This window comes from Sus scrofa, chromosome X, assembly GCF_054392235.1.
Source record: "Sus scrofa isolate SSC_HxYL_T2T_F1_AM1 chromosome X, Sscrofa_HxYL_maternal_Yorkshire_Landrace_v2.0, whole genome shotgun sequence".
NCBI classification, from domain to species: domain Eukaryota; kingdom Metazoa; phylum Chordata; class Mammalia; order Artiodactyla; family Suidae; genus Sus; species Sus scrofa.
The window spans coordinates 33,048,379-33,074,542 of record NC_139401.1 but is presented as its reverse complement, the minus strand read 5'-3'; the positions used below and the strand labels follow the sequence as shown (position 1 = coordinate 33,074,542).

Below are 26,164 nucleotides of genomic sequence, written 5' to 3'. Positions count from 1 at the left end.
ATAATATTTTGGGACATGATTTCCAGCTCAGCATATTGTATATCACAGTAACATACCATGTATACATGAAAATAATATATATTCTGATGTTATGTACTGATGTTCTGGTTTGAGATCTATAAATACCAATCAAGTGAAGTTGGTAATTTTTTTGTCTTCTATGACTTATTTTTGCACAGTTTTCTTAAAATTATTTTTAAGAATTTTAAACTTGGAGTTCCTGTCATGGCTCAGTGGTTAATGAATCCGACTAGGAACCATGAGGTTGTGGGTTCAATCCCTGGCCTTGCTCAGTGGGTTAGGGATCCGGAGTTGCCGTGAGCTGTTGTGTAGGTTGCAAATGCAGCTCGGATCCTGCGTTGCTGTGACTCTGGTGTAGGCTGGTGGCTACAGCTCTGATTTGACCCCTAGCCTGGGAACCTCCATATGGAAAGAAATGGCAAAAAAGACAAAAAAAAATTTTAACTTATTTTTGGCAAAAATTATATATATTTAAAGTGTGTAACATGGTATATTAATGTATCTATACACTGTTAAATGATTACAAAAATCAAAGTAATTAATATAGCCATCATCCTCCAAGGTTTACTTTTGTATGTTGTGGTGAGGACACTTGAGATCTACTCTTTAAGCAAATTTCAAATATGCAGTATGTTATTAATTGTCTATCTATAGTCACCTAATGCTGAACCTTAGGTTCATTCATCTCATAACTGAAAAATTTTACCCTTTGATCAATACCTCCCCTTTACTCCATCCCCCAGCTACTCTCTGTTGCCATGTGTACAACATTATTTATTTTCCACATATAAAGGAGATTATATGATATTTCTTTCTCTGTATAGTTTATTTCACTTAGCATAGTTCTATTAATGTGAAAATCTGCAGTTCGGTTTGGAATTACTGATTTATTCCTTTATGTCAAAATTGCTTTATATATTGTGAAAATCCAACATTAAATATATACACATTTATGATTGTTTTCCTGTATAATTCACACATTATCATTATAAAATATTACTCATTATCTTTGTAGTATCTTAAATTTTGATATTCATTTTAATCTGCAATTAACATGGATACTTAAGTGTTCCCCTCGTGGCTCAGCAGTTTAAAAAACTGACTAAAATCTATGAGGAGGACTTGGGTTTGATCCCTGGCCTCGGTCAGTGGATTAAGGATTTGGTGTTGCCCTGAGCTGTGGTGTAGGTCGCAGATGCGGCTCAGATCCTGCGTTGCTGTGGCTCTGGCATAGACCGGCGGCTGCAGCTCCCATTTGACCCCTAGCCTGGGAACCTCCATATGCCACAGGTGTGGTCCTAAAGAGAAAAAAATAAAAATATGGATACTTAAGCCTTTTCATAAGTACCATTTTTATGGTATATCTTTTTTCCACCCATTTACTATCTACCCATTTGTGACTTTATATTTAGAGTGCCTCTCTTGGAGACTGTACTAGGTCTGTCTTTTGTTTTTTAATCCATTCTGTAAATCTCTGCTTTCATATTGCAGCCTAGTAAAATTAAGTATGATTATTTATATGGTTTTGTGTCTACCATTTTATTACTTGTTCCCTTTCTGTTCATTTCTCCTTCCCTGCCCCCCACCATTTTGGGAGATTATTTTAAATGTTTTTAGCATTTTATTTTAATATTCCTACTGCCTTCTTTACATTTTGTATAGTGCTCTGAAAATTTAAATATCTTTTACTTTTTCCTATCCAGTTACAGTAAATAGTTTACCACTTCACATAAATTATAGAGTCTGTGAAACTATATAGGTCCGTATATTCCTCAGCCTTTTTTGCAGGAGTTGACAAACAGTGACCCATAGTTCACTTCCCTTCTCTGTAAATAAAGTTTTATTGGAACAGAGCCATAACTGTCCATTTATCTCTGGCTGCCTTTGTGCTACAGTGGCAGAGTTGACTAATTGCAACAGGGGCCTCGCAAAACCTAAAATATTTGCTGAGTTTTTATGATTATTATGTGTTATATTTTTTGTACATTGCAAACCCTACAAAATAGTCATAACATTTGCTTTAATCTGTACAATGTTTAAGAGGGAAAAAAACAAATGTTGATTTGCATACCCTCAGATATTTATGATTTCCAATGCTTTTCATTCCTTTTTGAGCATCTGAGTTTCCATCTGTTAACTACTCAGCTTCAACCTGTAGAAATTTCTTCAGCATTCCTTGTCTTATAGATCTCCTGACAACAAATTATTGTATTCATTTATTTGGTCTTTTCCTTATTTATTTGATTAACCTGAAAGTGTCTTTATTTTACTCTGACTCTTGAAGGACATTTTATAGACTGTTCTTTGTATAAATTCTGGGTGGACAGTTTTATTTGTTCATTTGTTTTGGTATTTTAGTAGTGCTATTCCCCTCTCTGTCCCCTGTAGTAGCTGGTGAAAAAGTCAGTTGTTAATTGAGTTGTTGTTGCCCTATAGGTAATAAGTTGTTTTTCTCTTCCTATATTCAGTAGGTGTTATTTTTCTACGTTTCAACAGTTTGATGGTATTTTTCATGTTCTGTTTATAATTTTCTGCCTTTAATCAATCTTGAGAAAATTTTAGACATTATTCCCTCAGATTTTTTCTGCCTTATTTTTTCTTTCCACTTCTTCTTGGGTTCTAATTACATATAGGGCAGATTGTATTACATTACTAAAGAGTTTTCTGAGTCTTTCTTCTTTTATTTTCAATCTTTTTATACCTGTTTTCTACACAATTTGGCAATTTCTGTTGATTTTTATTCACATTCACTTAGTGTTTGCTCTGTCATTTCCATTTACCTCAAAAATCAATCAAGTGTTTTTTATTTAAGATTTTTTTAGTTCTGAATTTCTATTTTACTCTTTTTCTGATGAAATTTTTCTTTTCATTCATTCTGAGAATATTGCGCTTTACTTCATTGAGGATTGTTATAATAGCCATTTCAAAATCCTTTTTTGCTACTCACAAAACCCAAGTCACCTCATAATTGGTCTTTGTTTAATTGGATTTTTCTTTTTTACTTTTCCCTAGATCCCTGCTACTTCTGCCTAATTTTGTATCTTGGAGATACAGATATTACGTTTTAGGGTTTGGGGATTCTATTATTTTTGATCACGTGAATTGTGTTTCCTTACTTTTAATAATTATTTTAGTTGAACTTAAATTGCAAACTTGTGTTTTTTTTAGTTGCAGCTCTGGCCGCAGTTCAGATCTTGAAGTGAGCTGTTTTTACTCTTTTTTGTGCATGCTTGTGGCACAGGTTAGGCAAAAATATGGGTATATAGAATTAACACTTTCCCATTTTGGATTCCCTTACACTCTTCTTTAGCAGCAATTTCCCCATCTTGTTTTCTGGCTTTCCAGGTAGAAATGTGATGAATTTTCCAATAGCTTGCCACCTCATGCACTGAATAACTATACCTGACTCCAAGCTAACATTCATAAAAATGGACTTTCACTTTATATACCACCCCTCCTTTGAAAACGTACTCACCATTACATTCCGAAAGCTTCTGTCCACTTTCTATTGCTTGAATTTAGAATGTCCAGGTTTTTATGTTGTTTTCTGCAGGGAAGCCATTCTGGTAAACTCTGTGATTACTAACGAGAGCCTCAAGTTTCAATAAATTTGTTTTTTAAAGTTACAGTTGTCTCAGGGATTACTTTTCTATGATAATTTTTTTTTTGTCTTTTTTCTATTTCTTTGGGCCGCTCCCGCGGCATATGGAGGTTCCCAGGCTAGGGGTCCAATTGGAGCCATAGCCACCGGCCTACACCAGAGCCACAGCAACGCGGGATCCCAGCCACGTCTGCAACCTACACCACAGCTCACGGCAACGCCGGATCATCAACGCACTGAGCAAGGGCAGGGACCAAACCCGCAACTTCATGGTTCCTAGTCGGATTCGTTAACCACTGCGCCACGATGGGAACTCCTCTATGATAAATTTCTGTAATAGTTTCTATTCTCTTTTTTAACTCCATTTGACTTCTTAGGTAGGATTTTCCTATCACTGATAAGAGTGAGCTTTATATTTTCTTCTGTTTTTCTTTTCTTAGTAATTTGTCTTCTACCATAGAAAACTTGTTTTTAATAAACTCAAATTTAGAAAACTTGAAATGTATACATCTTGGTAAGTAAGTTGTGCAACAATAAATCATGTAAATAGCTGTGAGACTAATAATTAAAATTTACACCAAGGCTTGTTATAATTAGGACAATTGGAAAAAATAGAATTTGCTCTTGTGTCACTAGGCTTGATTTGCCATATCTTTTTTGTAACCCATGATTTGAAAATCATGTTTGCTTTTAAGTAAATGTTTTAAATAAATATTTCTAGCATTATGAATGACTTATGTCTTCTGATAAGTTCTCTGAATAATAGTTATCATCTTGACTGATAGAGGACATATGGAATATGTGGGGAAGCTCAGCATCATTTAAACACACACGTATTTTTCCTTGAAGTGTGTTAGGAACTTATAAACACTTCCCTGCGCAAACATCACTTTTACTTCTCTTTAGTACTTATGAAAAGCTAGTGGATCATTAGAGTAATCCTCTGAGTGAGTTTAAACAGTCATTTCAGAAACAGAGAAAAGGAACATCAGTGCAAAAGAGATTTATTTTTAACACTCTGACTTCAAGGTCAGAATCAATTTTTCTTTTATACATAATGGTGATAGGAAGGGGAAGGCCAGGTATCAAAATCTGTAAGCTTTTATGTAACTGAAGTTTATGAAATAGTATTTTTAAGAGAAATGTGTGAAAAGAGAATTGATTTCAATCTGAGAAAATTTAATTGTTGTATTGAAGGTGATAAAGATATATATCATAAAAGAGAGTAACCATTCAGTTCCTTATCAGACAATTGATTTCTTCACAGGTTTTGTGCAGTTTTCAAAATTTTGAAAATTATAATTGTTACTTAAAGGTATTTCAATAAATCCAAAGTAAATACCCTCACATAGGCAAGAAAAGTTATTTGCGAGAGGATAAATGTGAAGATTATAAGAAAGAGTATTGCTTTGCTGGAAATAGACTGTTGTTTTAAATATTTCTGTTTATTAATCTCATACTGAATATTTTGAGGCCTTGGACAATTCAGCACTGTTGAAGGGTGTTAATATTTCTAATTTGTGGACATTTATTGACATGTCACACATCACCTAAGGGTTATGGCTTAACCAGAAATTCAGTTCCTTTCCTGGATCTAGATGTGGAATTGGAAAATGGAGAAAAACTTTCAAGTTCCCTGATGAAGACTCTCTAGTTTACAGATCAATAGGGAGGTGAAAAGAACCACTCAAATTGACTTAGCTAGTTATTTGAGAGCAAGAGATTACAATTTTGTTATTTTGGATTCTATGACATTGTACATTCAATTATATTATACTGCCTATACAATTTCAAAAAGAAACATTTCTCCCTGATGCCACAACATGCATCCCATCATGCCCCACTCCATTGCATTGTGTCTTTTATAGATCTAATTGTATAAATATTATTAAGTTGTATAACTCACTGGTACTTCTTAAATTTTAGCAGATTTATAGGGGGTGTTATTGGTACTTAAATAGATAACTATTTGTATTTAAATAGTACATTTTGTTAAGTTTTAATAAATATATACTTCTGTGAGACTCCCATCACAATCGTAAAAACTCTCACTACTTCTAAAAATTTTTCCTGCACATTATTTATCTCTTCCAACTACCCTTTATTTCACCCCCATCTCAGGCAGCCGTTGATCTGTTTTCTGTCACTATACATTTGCATCTTCTAGAATTTTATATTAATAGAACCCATACAGTATATACTTACTATCTGAGTTCTTTCACTAAGTATAGTTATTTTGAGATCCATCAGTGTTATTGCCTATATTAATAATTCATTGCTTTAGTGTTATTGTTCTGAGTGATAATCAATATATAGCTATATCCATATCTATATGTCAATATATAGCTATATCAAAATTATTTTATCCATTTTCCTGTTGATATATTTGGGTTTGGGATTGCTGTCGAGTTTTTTTTTTTTTTTCCCCTCTTATAAATAAAACCGCTATGAACATTTGTGTTCAACTGTTTTTGTAGACACATGAGTTTACTACTCTTGGATAAATAACTAGGAGAAAAATGACTAGTAGGGGCATGCGCCTTGCACTTTTTTGAAAATGATTATACTCTTTGGGATTTTCACCAGCATTAGATGTGAGTTCTAGTGATTTCACATTCTTGCCAGTAATTGACACAGGCAGTTGTTATGATTTTTTTTTAATTTTTAAGGTTTTTTTTTCCCATTCTTTGGTATGTCATGCTATATCAGTATGATTTTAATTTACACCATAGACCATTTTGTGTTTGCTTATTTGTCGTCCATGTGTGCAATACAAGGACGACAATATTTTTTATTATATGTGTTTCCTCTTTTTCTGTATATATTTCCTTGATTTCTCTTCTGTTTTGTTATTATCTCCATTTTTCTATGTAGTTTGGATTTATTTGCATTGCTTTTGTTTATTTCTTTATGTAAAAACTGTGAATATTGTTCCACACATTACTACTAATATAAGCATTTTATACTTAATAAAATGTTCTCTAGTGTTTTCTTCAGCTGCATCCCGCATTTTTTTTTTCTTTTTTGGCAACCCCATGGCACATGGAGTTTCCAGGCCAGGGATCAGACAGATCTGAGCCACACTTGCTACCTAAGCCGTAGCTGCAGCAATGCCAGATCCTTAACACAGTGTGCCAGGCTAGGGATGAAACCTGTGTCCCAGCACTTGTAAGATGCCACTGATCCTGTTTCACCACAGCAGGAACTCCTGCATTTTACATATCTTGATGTTTTGATTTTTTCTTCAGTTAAAAATAATTTTAATTTTCTTTCAAATTTCTTCTTTGCAGCATAGGTTATTATAAAATAATATGGGGATATTTTCCAGTTATCTTCTAATTGTATACTTCTAATTGGATTCCTTTGGTGTCACAAAACATATTTTGTATGACTTGAATTCTTTCCAATTTGATAATACTCTTTTTTGGCCCAGAATGAATTCTAGTTCAGTGCATTTTTGTTCATTTGAAAAGAATGCATATTATTCTGTCTTGACATGAAATGCTCTACAAATATTACTTAGGTACCTAATTTGGTTAATTCTGTTCTCACTTCTGATTTCCTGTGTGCTTGTTCTAAGAAGCAGAGTGTCAAATCTCTGTTTTTAATTGTGGATTTGGCTATTTCTCCTTGTAATTTAAAAGTTTTTTATCACTTATTTTGAAACTCTGTTTTAAATTTCTTAAATTTTTATGTTTATTATGTCTTCTTGCTGAATTGTCTACTATATCATTGAGAAATGGCCCTTTGCATTCTTAGTAACATTCTTTTCTCTAAAATTAATTATGTCTGATAGTAATATAGGTGCTCCAGCTTTTCTGTTATTATTGTTAGTATGTTATACCATTTCTATCTTTTTAACCTTTTTGTTTTTATATGTACAATTCATTTATTTTTGCAGAGTATGGTTAGGTCTTCTTATTTTATCCATTTGGATTATCTTTTCTTTTTTATTGGGTTGTTTCAACCATTTGTATTTAATATGATTACTGATAGGATTGGGTTAAATTTACCATCTTGGATTTATTTTATATTTGCCATATGCGTTAGGTTGTTTTGTTTGTTTTCTTTTTTCACTTTTTCTTCTTTCTCATTGTTTTTTTACTTTTATGATTTAATTTATTTACTTTGTTATTGATTATACTCATTTCTTAAGTTATTTTACTGCTTGCATAATGTTTTATAGTACATATCTTTAAATTTTAACACTTTGAAGTAATATTGCATCATTTCATATATAATGTAAGAAATTATGGGAGGGGGAGAAACTTGCAACACTGTCTTTCCATTTTTTTTGTCCCAGATTTTTCTCTTGTTGTCATACACTTTTATGTATATTATATAGTCCACAACTCATTATCTTTGCTTTAAAGAATCAATTTTGTGTTAAAGGCATTTACTTAGTGAGAAATATTTACAGTTAACCACAAAATAGTGATTTCTACTTTTTAAAAATATATATACATATATATCATATCATGGTTTCCTCTGGTAATTATTTTTCTTTTGCCGGAAGTATTTCCTTTAGTATTTCTTGTAGCACATATCTACTTGTTGATTTGTAAAGATTGTTTATATATCAAATATCTTTATTTCACTTTTCTTTTTGAAAAATAATTTTGCAGAATATAGAATTACAGATTACCAAACTTAAAAGATACTTCTTCACTGCCTTCTTGTTAGCACTGTTTCCAACCAAAAAAACTACAATTCTTATCTTAGTTCCTTTACATTTAATGTCTTTTATTTTCTAGCTATTACTAAATTTCTCTCTTTATCACTGATTATAATATTCCTTGCTTCAGTTGTTTTCAAGATTTTTGTGTTGACCTTTGAATTTGGGGATTTATGGTATTTGTTTTATTTAAAAAAATCAGGTTGTTACATTTTCTAATATTTTGTTTTCTTTATTCTTTCTTGGGGATTTCAAATACATTCTATTAACTTGTTTTAAGTTGTCTTAAAGCTCAGTGGCTTTTTAGATTTTTTTCCCAGTTTTTTATCTTTGTGTGTCATTTTAGTTTATTTTATTATTCCTTTAAGTTCATTAATCTTTTCTTCTGTTTATTCTGCCTTTAAGTCCAGTATATTTTGCATCTAATTCTTTGTACTTTTCAATAGTAGAATTTTTAGTTTTTTAAAAAATATTTTTGATGTTTCTAATGTTATCTATATTCAGTTCTTGAACACATTGGCTAGTAATTTTATCCCCTGTGTCATTTTAGCTTCAGTTTTAATTGATTAATTTTCCTTCTCATATGTGTTGCATTTCTTTTTTGAACACCTGATAATTTTTTGATTTGCTCTCAGATTAATAGATTTTAACCTTGTTTGTTGCTGAATATACTCATATAAATATTCTTGAATTTTGTTCCAGAATGCAGTTAAATAATTTCTAAAGAGTTTGACCATTTTTGGTATTACTTTTAATACACTTTCAAATACTAAATCAGTCTTTTGTCATTGGGTAATTTTGCCTCACTTCTGATAAAAAAAATCATACTGAGTATTCTGCTTGATGCCCCATGATTTATTAGGTTTTCTACTCTTCTTCTGGAAGGAACATGAACTATTACTACCTCTGTGTGAGTTTCGATATTTATTTCCTCTAATCTTGTTGGGCTGTTTTTCCACAACCTTCATTATTTTTCTTAATTTTATGTACTGATAAATACTCACCTGATCATTGGAAGAAGTCTCTGCACATCTCCAGAGCCCTTGCTTTGTACAGACTCTATTCGTGCAAATATTGTACCCTGCTCATTTTAGTCAGGTTAGCCTCTCCCAGAATTATAACTCCATTTTCTAATGTTGACAAGGTTGCTATACTTCTCTTGGTGTCCCCAACTTGGAAACTCTCTAGGCACTAAGCTGAGATAAATCGTAAGACTAACCTTGTTAGTTTCCCTATTCTCAGGGATCATTGACATTTGTCAAATGCCTTTAAAACTATTATTTGGTATATTTTATCCAGTGTTAGTCATTTCAGGTGAGCGGGTCAGTTCAGTTCCAGTTAGTCAGTCTTGGCCAAAAGTAGAAGTCTTTGATTTTTAAATGGTACTGTCTATTCTGGAATGCAATTTACACTTGAAACTTCTCTGAAACCATGTCAAGTTATATTATTGGATTTATTGTATTTATTGTTTCTCTATCCAGCAAGATTGTATGAAACAGAATTTGGTGATCAGTTTTAATGTATTGATATCATTTATTTAATTATCTAAATCCAAGGAAGACAGTATGAAAAAATAAATTCCTTAACTTACTCATTTATGTAAAAGCAAACAAGGAAGAAAGTACAGAATGAGTCCAAGCTAATATTTTAGAGGATCTGGTACAATAAATGTTAAGTATTATGTTCTTTTGGTGAAGATAGTTAACTTATTGAGCTAGAATGGGCTTTTCCATTGATGAAAACTGGCCCCCAAATTAAATACATTTTAGGGATAGAGCCTTTATTGGGAGAAAGAGCTAAATGCTTTGACAAAAGTAAAAAAAAATTTTGAGTATTCACAGTAAGCTGAAGAAAGTAAGATTTAAAAACAGAGGGAGTAGGCATGAGAAGAATATTTTCAGGAATCTCATATAATTTATGTATTTACCTAGAAACATGAAAAATGTGGCATTCTCTGGGTGGAAATGACTGATAACTTTTAGAATATGTTATTTTATTCATTTTCTGTGAAAATTACCCTTACTTACATTAAAATGAACATGACCATGCAGTACGCTTGAGACATTGTTAACATATTGAAATGAGAAGAGTTGAAACCACAATAGTGTGTAACTGTAACATTTAGAAAAAGATGGGAATGTAGCAACAGGTTCAATTGGATTGTCTTTTTGAGGAAAAAAGATTTCTCAAAAAACCCTAGCTGGCTGAGAATTTTACACAGTATAAACAAAAGAATTGCATATTCAGTTATAATATCATCAATGATAATTTTCATTATTATTATAATAATACAAATGAAATTAAAATAATACATTGGTGACCATCATTTACTGAATCAATCCAGCTTAAGTGTTTGAAACATTCTTTTTTAAAAATTTCCCTTAGAATGATATGCATTTCTTTCACTGATATGACAACTATTTAAAATTACTGGAATTCCTTTACTTAAACTATTTTTTGGTATAATTTTGGTTAAAATGGGGGAAAACAAGCACTTAACTATAAATTACACTGACTTGGAATTCCCATTGTGGTGCAGTGGAAACGAATCCAACTAGGAACCAAGAAGTTGTGGGTTTAATCCCTGGCCTTGCTCAGTGGGTTAAGGATTCAGCATTCTTTTTTTTTTTTTTTTTGCTTTTTAGGGCTGCACCCACAGCATATAGAGATTCCCAGGCTAGGGGTCAAATTGGAGTTGTAGCTGCCAGCCTACGCCGCAGCCACAGCAATGCAGGATCCCAGCCACGTCTGTGACCTACAACAGAGCTCACAGCAAGGCCGGATCCTTAACACACTGAGCAAGGCCAGGGATTTATCCTGTATCCTCCCAGATGCCGATCAGATTCATTATACACCGAGCCATGATGGGAACTCCAAGGTTATATAGACTTCTAAGGTAAAACATTTGAATGAGAGAGGGAAGAGAGAATGTATGTTCCATTAAGATTTTTTTTTAATTCTTAGGGATTTCTTTGTGATTTTTAGAAAGCATTATATAATTTTATAATTGAACATTGTGGTCTTTTAAAAATAAGTGTTTTCTTTAAACTTTATAACTACTTTGAAAAAATGACTGATACTCTGGAGCTTTGAAACTATTATTAAAATTTAATCAGTTGAACAAGTTCAAGAGTACAACTTATTCTACAGAAACTGTTCTGCATGCAGTGGGTTTCTGGGAGGATTTTTTTTTTTATTTTCCCACTGTACAGCAAGGGGGTCAGGTTATCCTTACATGTATACATTGCAGTTACAGTTTTTTCCCCCACCCTTTCTTCTGTTGCAACATGAGTATCTAGACATAGTTCTCAATGCTATTCAGCAGGATCTCCTTGTAAATCTATTCTAGGTTGTGTCTGATAAGCCCAAGCTCCCCATCCCTCCCACTCCCTCCCCCTCCCATCAGGCAACCACAAGTCTCTTCTCCAAGTCCATGATTTTCTTTTCTGAGGAGATGTTCATTTGTGCTGGATATTAGATTCCAGTTATAAGTGATATCATATGGTATTTGCCTTTGTCTTTCTGGCTCATTTCACTCAGTATGAGATTCTCTAGTTCCATCCATGTTGCTGCAAATGGCATTATGTCATCCTTTTTTGTGGCTGAGTAGTATTCCATTGTGTATATATACCACCTCTTCCGAATCCAGTCATCTGTCGATGGACATTTGGGTTGTTTCCATGTCCTGGCTATTGTGAATAGTGCTGCAATGAACATGCGGGTGCATGTGTCTCTTTTAAGTAGAGCTTTGTCCGGATAGATGCCCAAGAGTGGGATTGCAGGGTCATATGGAAGTTCTATGTATAGATTTCTAAGGTATCTCCAAACTGTTCTCTATAGTGGCTGTACCAGTTGACATTCCCACCAGCAGTGCAGGAGGGTTCCCTTTTCTCCACAGCCCCTCCAGCACTTGTTATTTGTGGATTTATGAATGATGGCCATTCTGACTGGTGTGAGGTGGTATCTCATGGTAGTTTTGATTTGCATTTCTCTTATAATCAGCGATGTTGAGCATTTTCTCATGTGTTTGCTGGCCATCTGTATATCTTCTTTGGAGAAATGTCTATTCAGGTCTTTTGCCCATTTTTCCATTGATTGATTGGTTTTTTTGCTGTTGGGTTGTATAAGTTGCTTATATATTCTAGAGATTAAGCCCTTGTCGGTTGCATCATTTGAAACTATTTTCTCCCATTCTGAAAGTTGTCTTTTTGTTTTCTTTTGGGTTTCCTTTGCTGTGCAAAAGCTTTTCAGTTTGATGAGGTCCCATGGGTTTATTTTTGCTCTAATTTCTATTGCTTTGGGAGACTGACCTGAGAAAATATTCATGATGTTGATGTCAGAGAGTGTTTTGCCTATGTTTTCTTCTAGGAGTTTGATGGTGTTCTTTCGTATATTTAAGTCTTTCAGCCATTTGGAGTTTATTTTTGTGCATGGTGTGAGGGTGTGTTCTAGTTTCATTGCTTTGCATGCAGCTGTCCAGGTTTCCCAGCAATGCTTGCTGAATAGACTTTCTTTTTCCCATTTGATGTTCTTGCCTCCCTTGTCAAAGATTAATTGACCATAGGTGTCAGGATTTATTTCCGGATTCTCTCTTCTGTTCCATTGGGCTGTCTGTCTGTTTTGATACCAGTACCACACTGTTTTGATGACTGTGGCTTTGTAGTATTTCTTGAAGTCTGGGAGAGTTATGCCTCCTGCTTGGTTTTTGTTTCTCAGGATTGCTTTGGCGATTCTGGGTCTTTTGTGGTTCCATATAAATGTTTGGATTGCTTGTTCTAGTTCTGTGAAAAATGTCATGGGTAATTTGATAGGGATTGCATTGAATCTGTAGACTGCTTTGGGTAGTATGGCCATTTTCACAATATTGATTTTTCCAATCCAGGAACATGGAATATCTTTCCATTTCTTTACATCTTCTTTGATTTCTTTGATTAAAATTTTATAGTTCTCGGCATATAGGTCCTTTACCTCTTTGGTCAGGTGTATTCCGAGGTATTTGATTTTGTGAGGTACAATTTTAAAAGGTATCGTATTTTTGTATTCCTTTTGTAATGTTTCATTGCTGGTATACAGAAATGCAACTGACTTCTGAATGTTAATCTTATAACCTGCTACTTTGCTGAATTGATTAATCAGTTCAAGGAGTTTTGGGGTTGAGTCCTTAGGGTTTTCTAGGTATAGTATCATGTCATCTGCATACAGTGACAGTTTGATCTCTTCTCTTCCTATATGGGTGCCTTTTATTTCTTTTGTTTGTCTAATTGCTGTGGCTAGGACTTCCAAAACTATGTTGAAGAGCAGTGGTGAGAGTGGGCATCCCTCTCTTGTTCCAGGTTTGAGTGAGAAGGCTTTCAGTTTTTCCCCATTGAGGATTATATTTGCTGTGGGTTTATCATAAATGGCTTTGATTATATTCAGGAATGTTCCTTATATACACACTTTGGCGAGGGTCTTGATCATGAATGGATGTTGAACTTTGTCAAATGCTTTTTCTGCGTCTATTGAGATGATCATATGATTTTTGACTTTTCTTTTGTTAATGTGGTGTATGATGCTGATTGATTTGCGTATGTTGAACCATCTTTGTGAACCTGGGATGAACCCAACCTGGTCATGGTGTATAATTTTTTTGATATGTTGTTGGATTCGGTTGGCTAAGATTTTGTTGAGAATTTTTGCATCTATATTCATCAATGATATTGGGCGATAGTTTTCTTTTTTGGTGGTATCTCTGTCTGGTTTTGCAATGAGGGTGATGGTGGCCTCATAGAATGTCTTTGGGAGTATTCCTTCTTCTTCAACCTTTTGAAAGGGTTTAAGGAGGATGGGCACCAATTTCTCTTTATATGTTTGATAGAATTCACCTGTGAAGCCATCTGCTCCTGGACTTTTATTTGTAAGGAGTGATTTTATGACCTCTTCAATTTCATTTCTAGTGATGGGCCTGTTCAGTTGGTCTGTTTCTGCTTGATTCAGTTTTGGCAGGCTGTAAGAGTCTAGAAAATTGTCCATTTCTTCCAGATTGTCAAACTTGCTGCCGTATAGTTGTTCATAGTATTCTCTTATGGGTTTTTGTATTTCTGCTGTATCCGTTGTGATTTCTCCTTTTTCATTTATAATTTTGGTGATTTGGGTTCTTTCTCTCCTCTTTTTAGTGAGTCTGGCCAGGGGTTTGTCAATTTGGTTCACCTTTTCAAAGAACCAGCTCTTGGTTCTATTAATTTTCTCTATTGTTTTTTGAGTCTCTATTTTATTGATTTCTTCTTTGATCTTTATAATTTCCTTCCTTCTGCTGACTTTAGGACTTCTTTGTTCTTCTTTTTCTAATTCATTTAGGTGGAGGGTTAAGTTGTCAATTTGGGATCTTTCTTCTTTTTTGAGAAAGGCCTGTATTGCTATAAATTTCCCTCTGAGCACTGCTTTCGCAGCATCCCATAGGTTTTGAGAGGTTGTGTCTTCATTATCATTTGTTTCAAGGTAGTTTTTAATTTCCTTCTTGATTTCCTCATTGACCCATTGGTTTTTTAGTAGCATGTTGTTGAGTCTTCATGTAGTAGGTTTTTTCTCTTTGCTTTTCCCATGGTTGATTTCTAATTTCATGGCATTGTGGTCAGAGAAGATACTTGAGATAATTTCTATGCTCCTAAATTTATTGAGATTCGCTTTGTGTCCCAATATGTGGTCAATTCTTGAGAATGTTCCATGAGCATTTGAGAAGAATGTGTATTCTGCTTTTTTTGGATGTAGTGTCCTGAAGATATCGATTAAGTCTAACTTTTCTATTGTTTCCTTTAGGATCTCTGTTGCTTTATTGGTTTTCTGTCTAGAGGATCTGTCCATTGATGTGAGGGGGGTATTAAGGTCTCCTAATGATTGTATTCTCATCAATATCTCCCTTTATGTCTGTTAATATTTGCTGTATGTATCTGGGTGCTCCTGTATTTGGGGCATATATGTTGACGATAGTAACATCCTCTCCTTGGATGGATCCCTTAATCATTAAATAGTGTCCTTCTTTGTCTTTCTTTATGTCTTTTGTTTTAAAGTCTATTTTGTCTGATATGAGCGTTGCGACTCCTGCTTTTCTGTCATGTCTATTGGCGTGAAATATTTTTCCCCACCCTTTCACTTTCAATCTATATGAATCTTTTGTCCTAATGTGAGTTTCTTGTAGGCAGCATATTGAAGGTTTTTGCCTTTTTATCCACTCAGCCACTCTGTGTCTTTTGAATGGGGCATTCAGTCCGTTGACATTTAAGGTGATAATTGATAGATGATTATTTATTGCCATTTGAACCTCGTGTTCCAGTTGATTCTATGGTTCTCCATGTTTCCTTTCCTTTTTTTTTTTTTTTTTTTTTTTTTTTTTGGTTGGATGGTCTCCTGTTATTATCTGCTTGAGCGTATTTTGTTTTTCATTTTTTGCAAATGCAATATTTGGTTTTGGCTTGTGGTTGCCCTGTATTTTAAGTATGCTAACCCCTTCCCATAATTGTGTGTTTTAGCCTGATGGTCCTGTAAGTTCAAATACTTCATTACTATATTAAAATTAAGAAGAGAGACATACATATAAACAAAAAGGGTTATTTACCTCCTAACATCCCTTGCCCACATTTTATGGTTTTGATGACTCTTTTTTATTTTTTCCTTTTTAATTTTATTTTGTTTGAAGCATGTTCATGATTAAATCTGTATGCTGGCTTATTTGAGTGACTGCTCTCTGATTGCAGTTTCCTCAGTCCTAGTTCTTCCTCTTCTTCTTTTTTTTTTTTTTCTGTTCTTTTTTCTTCCCTTTCCTTCCTTTCTTTTTGGTTTAGAGAAGCCCTTTCAATATTTCCTTTAACCTGGGTTTTGTGTTGCTGTATTCTTTAAGTTTTTGTTTGTTGGGAAAAATTTTTATTTCCCCTTCTATTTTAAATGATATTCTTGCTGGATAGAGTATTCTAGGTTGCATATTTTTTCCTTTTAGCACTTTAAATATCTCTTGCCATTCCCTCCTGGCCTGTAGTGTTTCTGTAGAGAAATCAGCTGGTATTCTTATGGGGGTTCCCTTGTAGGTAACATTCTGTTTTTCTCTTGCTGCCTTTAGGATCCTCTCTTTATCACTAACTTTTGCCATTTTTATTATGATGTGTCTTGGTGTGGGTCTGTTTGGGTTCAGTTTGTTTGGGGCCCTCTGTGCTTCTTGTATCTTGAATCCAGTATCCTTTAGATTTGGGAAGTTTCCATCGATAATTTCTTCAAATATATTTTCCGTTCCCTTATCTTTTTCTACTCCTTCTGGAATTCCTATTATGCGTAGATTGGCCCGCTTTATATTATCCCATAGGTCTCTTATCTTGCTTTCCAGTTTTTTGATTCGGTTTTCTGTCTGTTGACCTGATTGAGTGATTTCCATTATTCTATCTTCCATATCACTGATTCGTTCTTCTGCATTATTCATTCTGGTTTTTACTGCCCCTAGTTCAGTTTGCATCTCTGCAAAGGAATGTTCTAGTTTTTCTTGGCTCCTCCTTATCTTTTCTAGTTCCTTTCTGAGGGTATCTGCATTACTGTTCATATCTTCTCTTAATTCCTTCAGTATTTTCACTATTTCTCTTTTGAACTCCAGGTCTGTCTGACTGCAGAGATCTGTTTCATTGTTGACTGTTTTAGGTGAGTTCTCCTGTTGGTTTGACTGGGGGTGGTTTCTCAGCTTCTTCATCTTGCTTGTTGTTTTCTTTCTCCTGAGGGAATTGTACTCTCCGTTATCGGGCAGTGTTTGCCTTGTCACTGCCGTGGAATAGTTCCTGAGGGCTGGCGTTGTTGGTCAATCTTTTTTGAGGCAGTGTGGCTTTTCTGGAGTGTTGATGGGGCTAACAGTGTTTCTTTGAAGCAAAGGAGGACTTCCTGAGGGCAGACAGGACTGGGAGGTCCACACCACGATGGTAGCAGATTTCACTTGGTCATGCAGAGCTTGCTCTGGTGTTTTTAGGCTGTGGGGTTCTTGCAGGGGGTTGGCGGTGTTGGGCAGCTGCTCTTCAGGGGTGCATCACCCCCTGGGGGCTGGAGCAGCTATCTGGGTTACTGAGAACCTAAGAGGCTCTTCCCTAGGGCAGCCCAACTCAGAAGGACAGCCTGAGAATGTAGGCGGATCTTTTCACAGTCTGGCCGATCTTGTTGCAGCTTTTCTGGGCTGCAGGGGCTCTTCCAGGGGGCTGGTGGTGCTGAGCAGTTATTTCACGGTAGTGGGGCACCCCCTGGGGGCTTGGGCGGGTAGCAGGGCGGTTGGAAACTGAAGAGGCTCCTCCCCGGGGCAACCCGACTCAGAAAAACCGTCCGAGAATTAGGCCGATCTATTCACAGCCTGGCTAAGCTTGTTCTAGCTTTTCTGGGCTGCAGGCCTTTTCTCGGGGGCTGGTGGTGTTTGGTGCTGCTCTGCGGAAGTGTAGCCCCACCAATGGGCAAGCAGGCCTGTGCAGGGACAGCCCCTGCGGTGGTAGGCTTCAGGCAATTGTTGAGGCCAGCCCTCCTGGATGGCAGGCAGCCCCAGGTCCGTGAGAGCATAGGGCATGGCAGGGGTCGGGGGAGGGGATGCCCTGGGAAGCACAGTTTTCAGCTAGCTAGCGGGCCTGTAAGCTTGCTGTGGCGTGGGGGTTATTCTATGGGGACCCACCCCTTCTTCTCTCCCCTCCCCAGCACGGGCGCAGACCAGGCTCTTCTCCCAGGTTCCCTCTGATGTGGCTTTCCCCTTCCCCACTCCTGGAGTATTGCTCCCTTCCTCTGTGACAGCTTTGTTTTCTAGTCTCCCAGGCAGTCTCTGCCCCGTCAACTGGTTTCTAGACCTCCCAAGCAGTTTCCGCTCTGCCCCGCCCCCCTAGCCCGGGGACTAATCTCTGGAGCCTAGGTCTCGGTGCCCAGCCCCCACCCAGGCGGCGCCCCCCGGCCCCCTCTCGGGGACTAACCTTCAGAGGCGAGGTCTCGGTGCCCAGCACCCCCCCAGGCGTCCCCCGGCCCTTTCTCAGGGATTAACCTTCGGAGGCGAGGTCTCGGTGTTCAGCCCCCATCCAGGCGTCCCCCGGCCCCCTCTCGGGGACTAACCTTCAGAGGCGAGGTCTCGGTGCCCAGCCCCCACCCAGGTGTCCCCTGGCCCTTTCCCGGGGACTAACCTCTGGAGCCGAGGATTCGGTGCCCAGCCCCCACCCAGGCGTCTCAATTTTTGGTGACTGTGCCCATAGTTCAGATGGTCCGTTGGGTTCTTGATCAGCTTTTCCGTACTCCAACTTACTGCTACACTCTTCTCTGCATCTGGAGAGTCCTCCCGTTCGTTTGATCTTTCCCCCGGTAGGTGACTTTCCAGGGTGCGGGATCTCTTTCTCCTCCGCAGTTCCCTTTTGGGAGCGCCTGTCCCGCTCGGATTCACCTTCTCTCACTCTCCTCTTTTCTCCCGTTCTGCCCAATAATGTCACAAATTTCTTGCCGTTATTGGAGTTTAGGTTCCTCTGCCAGCGATTGGTTGCTGTTCTGTGCGAGTCATTTATTCTGTAGATGTGCTTTTTTTGTTGTGTTTGTGGGAGAGGGCGAGCGTGTCCTCCTACTCCTCCACCATCTTGTCCTCCTCTCTGGGAGGATTTGTTTAGTAGGCCTACCACTTAGATTTGGTGGGATTTCTGAGGTGTTTTGATGCCTAAAATGTGAGTTTTAAAACCACAAATTGACAAATACTGTGCAGAAAAGTTGAGGATGCTTAACTAACCCAGTGACAAATTCCTCTAATCAAGTTTGATATTAAAACTGAAGGAAGACCAAAAAAAAAAAAAAAAGGAGTTCCCATTATGGCTCAGCAGTTAACTAACCCGACTAGCACCCATGAGGTCTTGGGTTTGATCCCTGGCCTTGCTCAGTGGGTTAAGCATCTGGTGTTTACATGAGCTGTGGTATAGGTCGCAGATGTGGCTTGGATTCCACGTTGCTGTGGCTGTGGTGTAGGCCAGCAACTGCATTTCCGATTTTGGGAACCTCCATATGCCTTGGGAGAGGCCCTAAAAAGACAAAAAAGACCAAAAAAAAAAAAAAAAAACCCGCAGAGAGTTGGGAATTCCCATTGAGGAGCAGTGGAAATAAAGCAGAAATAAATCTATCACCCTTAAGGATGAGGGTTAATTCCCTGGCCTTGCTCAGGTGGACAATCCAGTGTTGCTGTGAGCTGTGGTGTGGGTCTCAGACGTGATCCCACCATAGCTGTGGGTAGCCTGGCAGCTACAGCTCACATTCTACCCCTGGCCTGGGAACTTAACATACGCTATGGGTGTGACCCTAAAAAGAAAAACAAAAAAAAAAAAAAAGAAAAAGAACCTGCAGGAAGTCATTGTTCTCCTAAGAGGGGTACCTTGTTACAACATTCAAATTTAACATATTCAAATTTTTGTAACATTTTTATATTAATTGAGTATGAAAAAGTAAAGAACTAGGAAATTAAGGGAGATGTAGAGGGTGAATCAAGAATCAAGAATGTCACCATTTCTATAATGTTTGCACTGCCTGCTTGGTGTTTCTTATGTTGACAGCCATTGAATTATGCTTTTCTTTCTCAATTTGAATAGGTCCTTCACAAAAGTATTCAAAAGAATTTTGAAAACCATCATATTCAAAGGTAATTCATAATAATTTTATTTTGGCATCCCTTGAGTCACATAATTTGATTATATTTAATCCACATTTTGAAGTAATTTCCACTATTTACCCATGTGCAGATGTAGCTAACTTGGCAGGGATATCCCAAAGCATTTTTTTTATTAGTAAAGCTATATAGTCAAAGAAACAAATGATAAACTGGAAACTGCACTCCAAATAATGATTTAAAATCCCCACACTTAAAAAAAAATGTAGATATGTCATACCCTTGTTTGCTAGGATAGGTGCCAGCTCTTGATTGAGTTCAAAGGAGAAATATAATGTCTGAATTAAAAAAAAAACAAAAACAGTCTACATATGAGAAATTTCCTTGTAGAAAATGTGTGTATAGAATTTTAAATAATGTCAACAAGCATCGTTTGTTTCAAAATTAACAGAATATTTTGATTCTGTACTGCCTGATTTAAACTGAGATCTGCAAGAATTTTAAAGTGTTAGAAAAGTATGTTAAAAAGTTGAATACATTAGTTATTTTCTGCAAAAGTGGGGTTCATTCACATTTAATAGGCAGTTAAGAATCTATGTTTCCCCCTTTAAAATGATGGGCAGAAACATACAGAAAATCTGTTTGTAGGCTTTGAAAACTACAGAATATAGTAAGGGAGAAGGAAATACATGAGATTCATATCAATAACTTCTTTTTTTTGAGAGAGAAAGAGGACTGTCATTGTGCCCTTTTTTTGTAATGGATAAGATAACATGGATAGAGAATTAAGAATGATGACTATTCTGAAGAATCTGGCACATTATATGATTGATTGCATAGACAATCAGAGTATATTGTTTAAAATAAGATTATACATATCTTTTGGTTGACTTTCTTTATCCTATAAGAGATGTTCAAAGAAACCTAGTGGTGATATATAATTACCAAAAGATGTGAATATACCTATTTAAAAATATATTTATGCATACAAAATCATTATGTTGGATTTTCCTTTCATCCTAAAGAATTACAGCCTTGACTCATATGACAGTGACAGTAGACAATAGAAAAAAATAGTAAATCTGTTAATGTGTTCTAACTATCACTGGATAAGAAACCACTGCAAAATTAGTTACTTAAAACAATAAGATATTATTATCTCTAACAGTTCTGTGAGTTAACTAGGCTTACCTAGGTGGTTCTAGTTTGGGTAGCTTATTCAGTTGCACTCAGTTGTGGCTGAGTGGAATTTCTGGTACGACGGTAAAAGGAGCTCAGAGAAAATTCTCCCCTGGACAGGTATCTATTAATCTGATAACAGTCAGCAGGGTCAATCACTCCAAGTTTCTGGAGATTTATTAAAGGCCTAAGAACAAATCGAGGAAAAAATTAATAAACAAAATCCGTGGAGGCAGAGCAAGAGCAATGGTGGGCTCTGGCATTAGTGTTATTTACTACAGTTATATTCCCCACAGCTCTGCCTTGAAGAATTGCTGTTCCAGTATGTTCAATGGCCAAGTTGCAGTTCTAATCTTCCTCAACATCCTGGGGTGGAAGAGCTTTTTTGAATGATTTGGGCATCCAGCTAACATAAAGATCTGTCATTTTCACTTCTTTGTGCTATATGGAAACTTTATATCATGCGGCTGGCAGTGGTTGCATGTCTTCCAGTTCCCTACATGCAGCTGTTGCTAGGTAGAATGGATCTAGGGATGAAGCAGATGAAGTGTGAATATCCATTTCCCACACACTTCTATGTTTCAGAAGAGCTGCTTCAGAGGGCCTTGGTAGGCATGTGGTAGCTTCCATCACCTCCATCTTGTGTAATTAAAGAACTATTTCAGATTTAGCAACTGTTCAACTTTGGTAGATCCCACCACCTGTGGCTCTGAGCTGTAGAAACTTCACATTTGCTGGTAATAATTGGAGAGCAGTACCAGTCCCCCAACTCCCTGCTATGCATGCACAGGTGTGCATATGCCACACACACACACACACACACACACCCCTCCTGCTCCATAGCACAAATAATTGCCTCGGCAGGTTTGAGGAAGCCTCAAAGTTTGGCAACATTTTGCCCAGTCAAGGAGCTGGAATTCAGTGGGGAACAATGTATGCCTGAGAACATTCTTGGAAACAGTAGAGCAATCAGCTGGCAATTAGTGGGGGCTAATATCTCACCCAGTAGGATAACCAGCCAGGAGCTTAATTTGAAGATGAAGGAATGAAGGACTCAAAGTGGGCAGAGCTAAAACTCTGACTCATCCTTGATTGTCAGGAAGATAGTGTGCATGTTGAAATGTGGTCCTCTGAGGGAAACATCAAAGTTTCATACTATATGAGAAATATGCTTTTTTGAGCTTGTCTAGATAAATCAACAAGAAATAGACGTGTGAACACCAGTTATACGAGTATTGAGAGTTGCTACATTATATTATCTAGAATGACTACTAACAACACAAATTATGAAACATTGACAAAAACTTGAAAATGTGACCTTGATTTTAAAAAAAGCCACTAAGATTGCATGCTAACTAAGGGAGATACATTTTGTATTCAAATTACAAATGGATTAAAAGGAAAATTATGGGGGAAAATACACTATTCAAACAGCAACCATAGGAGAACTGGAATGCCTTTGTTAACCTTGGATAAAACTGACTTTAAAAATGTTTCTAGTGATGAGGAACATTTTAGAATTGCAAATACTTGATCTTTTAAAAAAGAAAAACAGTTACAGACATATATGCACCTAACTACAGAGCTTTAAAATACATGAAACATAAGTAGCAGACATGAAGGGAGAAATAAGACAATTCAGCAATAGTATTTGGAGATTTCATTATCTCTCCGTTTATAATGGATAGAACAGCTAGGTAGCAGATCAATGAGAGTATAAACTAACTCACTCTAATAGATGTTTATAAAACACTATGCCCAACAACTGTAGAATATACATTTTCATCAAAATTAGGACATAATTCAAGCTTCAAAAAATTTATAAAGATTGAAATCATATAAAATATGTTCTCTGACCATAATAGAATGGTATTAAAAATGAAAAACAAAAGAAAATTTGGGAACGTCAGAAGTATGTGGAAATTAAACAACACACACTGAAGTTATCAGTGGTCAAATGAAAAATCCCAAAGAAAACTAGAAAAAATATTTGAAAAGAACAAAAATTAAAGTACAGTATAAGTCAAGAAATTGAGCTAATACAATACTTAAAGGAAAACCTATATGGGAACACCTACACTAAAAAAGATTTCAAATCAATACCCTGACATTCTATCTTAAGAGGAATGTAAAGTAACAGTAATCTAAATCCAAAGGTAGTATCAGGAAGGATGAAATTGAGGCTACAATGGAGATAAAGTATAGAGTAAAAATAAAATACAGAAAAATCAGCAAAACAAAAATTTTTCTTTGACAATATCAGTAAAATTGGCAAAACTTTTGCTAGACTAACAAGAAAGAGGACTCAAATTATTAAACTCAGGAATGAGGGCATATCACTCTCAACTTCAGAAAAGTAATATCACTTATTAGGAAATACTGTGAACAAGCATATGCAAACAAATATAACACTTTAATAAAAGTGAAAATTTTGTTAACAAAACACAAGTGGAACTGACTCAAGAAGAGAAAGATAATTTGGATTGACCTGTAACAAATGAAAAGGTTGAACTTAATAATTAAATAACCTGCAGATAAGGAAAAGCCCAGGGCAGATATCTTCACTGTAAATTCTAGATATTCAGAGAAGAATTAATTCTAATCCCTTAGGAGCTCTTCTAAAGAATGAGTGGTGGGAATACTTCCAAACTAGAATTATCCTGGTACCAAAATCAGACAAAGATATTACAAGAAAAGAAAACTACAGGTCGTATAGATATATAATTCCTCAACGAAAAAATACAACAAACTGACTTCAATGGTATGTGAAAAAGAACCAAAGACATATGTGTGTGGGTGTGGGTGTGTATTTATATGTGTATGTGTTTATGATGGCCAAGTGGGATTTATTCCGTGAATGCAATTGTTTTAAAATTCAGAAATAAGTTAATACAATACAGTATATCCATTTAATAAAGGACAGTGATTATCTCAGTAGGCACAGAGAAAGCTTTGATAAAACGAAATGATTTTTCACAATAAAAATATTCAGTGAACTTGGAATGGGGGAAAATTTCTCAAAATAATAACGGACATCTAAGAAACAACCGTACCTAACAGCTTATTTAATGGAGAAAGATTGGACACTTTCCCATTATCATCAGTAAACAGAAGTGGTATGAGCAGATGCCACTCATGTACTTCTGTTCAACTTTGTGCTGAACATTCTACCCAAAGTGATTTGGCAATAAAGCAAAAATCAGGCATCAAGATTATGAAAAAAAAATTCTGTTTGCAGATGATGTTGTATTGTATATAAGGAATCCAAAGTATCTACTAAAAACCTATTAGAGTTAATAAATGACTTCAGCAAAGTTTCAGGTCAAAAAATTAATATACACACAAAAATTTTAGCTCTAAACCTTAACAATGAAAACACTGAAAAAGAAATTAAGGACAATAGTTCTGTTTACATATCCTCAGAAATAATATAAAATTTTGGAATAAAGTTAACCATGAGGGGAAGACTTGTACACTAAATACTATAGAATATTGCTGAGAAAAATTGAAGATCTAAATAAATGGAAAGGCATTTCATATTCTTGGATTGGGAGACTTACTATTGTGAGGATGGCAATATCCCCCAGAGAAATTTCAGATTAAGTGCAGTCCTTTTTTTATTATAGAAAACTTTTTTTTAGAAGTTTAATGAATATTTATTTTTTATTATAGTTGATTTACACTGTTGCATCAATTTCTGCTGCACAGCAAAGTGACCCAGTTATACATTTATATACATTTTATTTTCATACTATCCTCCGTCATGTTCCATCACAGGTATAGTTCCCTGTGATATACAGCAGGATCTCATTGCTGATCCATTCCAAATGCAATAGTTCACCTCTAATAACCCCAAACTCCCAGTCCCTCCCACCTTCTCCCCATCCCTCTTGGCAACCATAGGTCTGTTCTCTAGGTCTACGAGTTTGTTTCTTTTTTATAGATAGATTCATTTGTGCTGTATATTAGATTCCAGATATAAGTGATATCATATGGTATTTGTCTTTTTTCTTTCTTATTTCACTTAGTATGAGAATCTCTAGTTCCATCCATGTTGCTGCCAGTGGCATTATTTTGTTATTTTTTATGGCTGGGTATTATTTATTGTATATATGTACCACATTTTCTTAATCCATTCATCTCTTGATGGACATTTAGGTTGTTTCCATGTCTTTTCTACTGTGAATAATGATGCAATGAACATAGGAGTGCATGTATCTTTTTCAATGAAATTTTGTCCAGGCATATGCCCAGGACTCAGATGCTTTATCATATGGTAGTTCTGTATTTAGTTTACTGAGATAGCTCCATACTGTTTTCCATAGTGGTTGTGCCAATTTACATTCTCACTAAGAGTGTAGGAGGGTTCCTTTTTCTCCATACCCTCTCCAGCATTTGTTATTTGTAGATTTACTAATGATGGCCATTCTGACTAGTGTGAGGTGGTTATCAAAATCTCAGCTTCTGGAGTTCCCATTGTGGCGCAGTGGTTAATGAATCCGACTAGGAACCATGAGGTTGCAGGTTCGATCCCTGCCCTTGCTCAGTGGGTTAAGGATCCGGCATTGCCGTGAGCTGTGGTGTAGGTTGCAGACGTGGCTCGGATCCTGCATTGCTGTGGCTCTGGCGTAGGCTGGCAGCTACAGCTCCGATTGGACCCCTAGCCTGGGAACCTTCATATGCCACAGGAGTGGCCCTAGAAAAGGCAAAAAGACAAAAAAAAAAATCTCAGCTTCATTTGTTTTCAAGAAATAACATGTTGATTCTAACATTAATACAAAATGTATGGGATCCAGAGTAATCAAAAATTTTTGGAAAAAAAAGCAAATGTGGAGGACACATATGTCCCAATTTCAGAATTTTTCTAAAGCTGTATTAATCATGAAAGTGTGAAAAGAAAGAGAGAATATGGCACTGACATAAGCATCCACATATATGTCATTGGAACTGAATTGGGAGTCCAAAATTAACCCCTTACATTTTGCTCAGTTGATTTTGACAAAGGTGCCAAGACAATCCAATTGGGGAAAATTTTATTTTCACTTAATGCTGCTGGGACAACTAGATATCCACATACAAAATAATGAAT

The 26,164-nt window shown here is 36.1% G+C and overlaps 1 protein-coding gene across 3 annotated transcripts in view; it reads left to right on the top strand.

The window, feature by feature from the left end:
• The window catches only part of DMD (dystrophin), a 2,611,869-nt gene that overhangs the window by 225,183 nt on the left and 2,360,522 nt on the right, over window positions 1–26,164 (top strand). For 2 of the 3 annotated variants that reach the window (XM_085006422.1, XM_085006420.1), the window contains exon 2: window positions 19,880–19,929. The exons of the other annotated variant lie outside the window; for it this stretch is intronic. The gene's annotated coding sequence lies outside the window, so the exon portion shown is untranslated. The remainder of the gene's footprint in view (window positions 1–19,879; window positions 19,930–26,164) is intronic. 3 annotated transcript variants of the gene reach the window in all.